Genomic DNA, 6000 nt, shown 5'->3' on the forward strand with positions numbered 1-6000 from the left:
GTTATTTCCATCATTATGATGAGATCATTCCTAGACCTGCTACTATCTTTGTGGTTGTACTTACCTGTTTATATTAATATTTCAAAGGTCATTTAAATCCATTCTCTGTATATCAGAGATATCTAAGGCTATAAATTTAATTATAGGTTAATATTTCTGATATTTTTATTTAACTATAAATAATACCTTGAACACCATATTATGTTTTTCAATTTAAATTAAAATGAAAGTTTAGACAATTTGTAGTTTTAAATGGCTATATTTACCTTACTTTATCTTCAAATTTCAGTTAAAGTTTACTTGATGGTAAGTGTGGGAAATTTGGTTGGTTGTCTAGCCAACAACCATATTCCCTTCTTTTGATTCCTTCCTAGAAAAATACCTATTTTGTTCAGGAACTTGACTGACGATTTACTAGTGCTGGCCCCAGATATGAAACATGATTGTTCTGAGCCAATTATAGCAACCCCCAATCCTTTTGTCCAGTGATTGGCATAGAAGTTAGTCTGTGACCCAAATCTGACTCATGAACCTTGAGAAGACTGTTGTTGGAAGAATGAAGAATACTCCGAGAAAGATTTTCTTCCTAGATTAAAAAAAGAAATACATGCACAAGAAACCTTCTTTATATTTCCTTCTTGCTTTTAAATATTATTATAAGAGGACATATTGCTTGGCACTGTGACAGCCATCTTGAAATTATGGTGGAAAAGCCAGAAGACCTACAGAAAAGCTGACATTGCCACGCTTCTGTATTAACCCATGTTGGAATAGCTTATCCTTAGGAGAGTAAAAAGGCAGGCCAAAATATCAGAGAAGGTATTTCCAACAAAAAAATATAGAGAACTCTTAAAAATCAATAAGAAGAAAGAGTGACAAAAATAGGTAGAAGACTTGAATAGGCATTTTGCATAATAATATTATGCAAATTGCCTACTCATTATTAAAATAGTGGTCAACGTCATTAGTCTTTAGAAACTGCAAATTAAAACTACAATAAGATATCACTGTGGCCTGACCAGGCAGTGGTGCAGTGGATAGAGCATCAGACTGGGACACAGAGGACCCAGGTTCGAAACCCTGAGGTAGCTGGCTTGAACGGGGCTAATCTGGTTTGTGCACGGGCTCACTGACCTGAGTGTGGGGTTGCTGGCTTGAGTGTGGGATCATAAACATGACCCCATGGTTGGTGGCTTGAGCCCAAGGTCACTGGCTTGAGCAAGGGGTTCACTTTCTCTGCTGTACCTCCCACCTCGTCAAGGCACATATGAGAAAGCAATCATTGATTGCTAAGTTGCCACAATGAAGAATTGATGCTTCTCATCTCCCTTTCTGTCTGTCTGTCCCTATCTGTCCCTGTCTCTCTGTCTCTGTCAAATAAATAAATAAATAAATATGATACCACTGTATATCCACCAGAGTAGATACAATGCAAAACACTGACAAACCAAGTGATGATGTAGATTTGAAGAAACTAGGATTCTCCTAAACTGATATTAGGAATGTACGTTGGTACAACCACTGTAAGATACTTTTCAACAATATCTACTACAACTGAACTTATGCCTACCCACTGAACCAACGATTTCACTCCTGGCCATCACCCAACAGAAGTGTGGATGTGTGTTTCCCAAAAATGTTTACAGCAGCACTCTTTGCAATAACCCCAAATTGGAAACAGCTCAAATATTCATCAGCAATAGAATGAACATATAAATTGTGGTATATTCACGTATAGTATATTAAAGATCAATGTGAATATATAAACTACTGCTACACACAGCAACATGGATAAATTCCATAAACAACTTTGAGCAGAGGGAGCCAGCCAGGCATACTGTATGATTACATTTATATAAAGTTAAAAGACAAGAAAAACTAGTATTTTCTTCTTAGAAGTCAAGTCAGTGATGAGGAGGGGGCACAAAAGGGCTTTCTGCTGCTGGCAAAGCTCTGTTTTTTGGCATGGGTTTTGATCATGTTACGTTCACTTTAAGAATGAAAGTTAATTGTTGCATATTTATACCTTTTCTGTATTTATGTTTGCTTCATTAAAAAGACTACTCAAAAACAAAAGAGAAGAAAAATAAAGTGAGAAGAAATATTAGTATTGCCAAAAGAAAGGAAAATAGAGGAAGAGTGTAAAGGGGTGCAGTGCTTGCTGAGGGGACTGGCAATCTAAAAGCCAGGCTGTGTCAGTCCTCCGTAGTGTGGCCTTGTCCCGCTAAAACCCTGTGGTGTAGATTAAATGCTTCCAGTCTTTATCTGGACTTGAGCTGTCTCTTAAAGGTTAAAAAATAACTTCATCTGTTCTAAAAAATTAGAATTCACTGTTTGGACCTGTTTATCTACCAGAAATAGTCAGATCCTTGCCATTCTGGTTCTTGGATGATTTCATGGTGATAAATCCATTTTTATCTCTGGATAGCTCATAATCTTAGATGCTTAAATTCAATTTATAAGACTTAAACTAATTTTCTAACAAAGTCATCACATTTTCCTACTATAGAGAATACTGCTTTTAAATGTAGTATATATAATTAATTTAGAGTTTAAGTAAAGACTTCATCAACTACTAAGTTTTGAAAAATTGTTGCCATATCTTGATGATTTACTTATGGTTGGAACTTCCTCTAACATAAGCACCTAACCTACAAATGTTGACCAATGAGTTCTATTCTGCCTTGGGTTGTTGGCAAGCTTTGTCCCCCCCCCCCCCCCCCCATGTATGCTAGACTTGGCTCCCTTCCTAGACCATTAAGTCTAGGAAGATTTTTAAAATCTTAAAAAAAATTTTAAAATCTTTTAAAAATCTCTCTAACCTTGGGTTTCATTCATAGTAAATGCCCAGTGCTTACTGAACACTTGCTGGTCACTGTCATCCTTAGGGTTAGCTAAGGAAAGAACACGCCATAGGCAATTTTTTTTTTTTTTTTAATTTTTTTTTTTTTTACTTTTATTAATTTTTAGAGAAGAGAGAGAATGAGAGAGAGAGAGAGAAGGGGGAGGGAGGAGCAGGAAGCATCAACTCCCATATGTGCCTTGACCAGGCAAGCCCAGGGTTTTGAACCAGCGACTTCAGCATTTCAGGTTGATGCTTTATCCACTGCGCCACCACAGGTCAGGCAAAATTTTAATTTCTATTTATTCATTTTAGAGAGGAGAGGAAGAGACAGAAGGGGAGGAGGAGCTGGAAGCATCAACTCCCATATGTGCCTTGACCAGGCAAGCCCAGGGTTTTGAACCGGTGACCTCAGCATTTCCAGGTCAACGCTTTATCCACTGCGCCACCACAGGTCAGGTGCCATAGGCAATTGACAGGGACTTTGTCTTGGCAGCATTTAAGGATAGAATAGGCATTTTTCTGTTGATAGTCTAATAGGGACTCAAAGAGATGGACTAGGGACATGATGACACTGTCTGTCAGTTCCATGGCCTGTGTACGTGACAAAAATAGCAGCTAATTATTGTTTGGCTTACCCAACACCAAGCAACTCATTTGCCTTTTTTTTTTTTTTTAAGAAATAACATTGACTAAATTACCCCATTGCTTTGTCTTTGTGTAGACAGAGCCTCGGATTCTATTGATGAAACCATATTTCATGCTCATGCTCTGAAGCAGCTGTAGTTCACTGATTTGAAATAACTTAATGAGGTATTGATTTGGCGGCTCAGCATGCTCTACAACAACTGCGCAAATCATGGAAGGCAACCCTGTCGGCAGAGGGTAGGAGGAAGGGGCATTTCTAATGAATACGCCAGATGAGTTCCTGTCAAGTTGATGATTTGAATTGGATGCTTTAGAACTAGAGACATGTATTATTTAATTGGAGATGAGAAAGTAGGAGATAATTTTGCTCATTTGGAATTTGGAATTGGAAATAAAGCACATGCACTTCATGAAACATAAAAGTTAAAAAAAAAACTAGCTCAGAGATTATTGGCAAGTTATTTTTCAAGCCAATTTTTAGTTCTTCAAACTGGAAGAAATGGAGAAAACCATAGAATGGAAATATGTTTCCAGAGAAAGGAAATAAAGGAACTGTTCCTTTTGCATGTTACCTAAACACTCCCTGGGGACTCTTAATGAGCTGCCTAATTGCGTTTCGGCCCTGAAGTTGGAAGGAGTTTTGCTATAAATTAGCAAGATGGAGGAAATTTAAATGTGAGGGCACTGCACAGGCAGGCATACTGGGAACTTCTTCCCATATTGCGTTTAGCTAGATTCTAATTCCATGAATAAAAGGTTGGCATCTTGAGGGCTATCTCCAAGTTACTCAAATGTGCCAAGACTTCAGAATCATTGGGTTCAATGTTCAGAAGGAAGGAACTCCAGTGAATTGCATATGGAGGGGTCTCCTAATCAGGTAAATTTACACAGACCAGGAAGGTGCCCTAAGCCACTTCTCCACTCTCTTCTCAATCACTCCATGTCCTTTTTTAAAAACAAACAAACACCCACCATTGATAGTTTGCCAGAATGCAATCAATTTGGTGTTCCTTATGAACATAGAGTGCTAATATTACAAAACAGATTAGAACCAGAATGGGTGGTCCAATTTATTACAAGGCGAAATGGTCCTGTAGCAAAGCAGCGGAAGTTTGAGGGTCAGAAGGAAGGAACTCCAGTGAATTGCATATGGAGGGGTCTCCTGGGTCAAAAAGATCACTGGGAAGAAAACAAGCAAGCTCTTACTCTGTGGGAAGAGTCCTTTTAGGGCCAGGCAATGGATAGACCTTTCTTGAATTTCAATTTGATTTGTCTTCTCAGTTTCAAGCAGATTCCTTTAAAGCAGTGGTTCTCCACATGGGACTAGGTGATTTTGCTTCGTAAGGGACATTTGGTGATGTCTGTAGACATTTTGCTTGTCACATCTGGGGAATGAGTAGTTGCTACTGGCATCTAGTGAATAGAGTCCGGGGATGCTGCTTAGTCTGTGAGAAAGCACAGGACAGTGCCCCCCAACACACACACACACAACGAAGATTGATCTAGCCCTAAATGTCAAGAGTGACAAAGTTGAGAAATCCTGGTAGGAAGAACCAGTTTCTATGGTCATAGAAGAAAGAAGAACTAATAAAAGTTAGGAAAGCCTTAAGTTCTGCTGACTAAAGGAGGGAAAGAAATACCAGCCAGGAGAGGCAAAGATTGACAAGATGATTTAATGCTCTTGTCAGGTGTATGGAGTTACATGACAGTGATGTCTGGACTGTGTGGCTGAGAATCACTTTGGCTACTTTCCCAGAGCCTTGAGGTTGTAACTGATTTGGTTATAATGATATGTTTACATGAAATATGTAGCTATAATAAATACAAGCAAAGGTGGGTGGAGTATTTTTTTTAATGTATCTCTTCCATTGCGAGATAATAATAATTTGTTGAGCATCTGTTGGGCCCTGGAACTGCGCTTAATATATTTTTTAAAGCTGTTTACACTTATTTTCTTTTTGTTTTAAAATAGCAACCTACATCAGTTATCCTTGTAAGGATAGTTAAATTGCCCCAGAAACAAAAGGAACTTCTTTTGGGTCCCTTGCTTTTCTACATGTAGAATAAGTAAGACAGAGAAAATGAAGCTTTGGGACTGAAAGACTTGTAGCGTTTCTGGACGTGGAAAAATCGGTTTCATGCACTTAAAAAACAGTATCAATTTTAAGGAGTTTAAAGGGATTTGTTTGCCACAAATTCAACAATGTTACTCTAGGTCCTTTTCCTTGAGTCTGAAATGAGAAGTTGGCTCTGATGAGCTCTAAAAAGCCCTCCCTTCCTAAGAGTCGAGGATTCTGTCCTCTGCCAGCCACTCAAAAGTGACAGTGGGGTCATGCACTCATCTGAGCATACCACAGGATTTGTAGCTATTTACTTCAGAGCTTTAAGAAGCTGGTAAAATTGGGTGACAACCTTGTTGAATATGTGCATTTTCCTGGAGTGACTTTCCATATCTTCATGATAATCTAAATAGTCTATGACCCTAAGAAAGTGAAGATCTTTGACAGTAG

The sequence above is a fragment of the Saccopteryx leptura genome, chromosome 1 (genome assembly GCF_036850995.1).
Source record: "Saccopteryx leptura isolate mSacLep1 chromosome 1, mSacLep1_pri_phased_curated, whole genome shotgun sequence".
In the NCBI taxonomy this organism is placed as follows: Eukaryota; Metazoa; Chordata; class Mammalia; order Chiroptera; family Emballonuridae; genus Saccopteryx; species Saccopteryx leptura.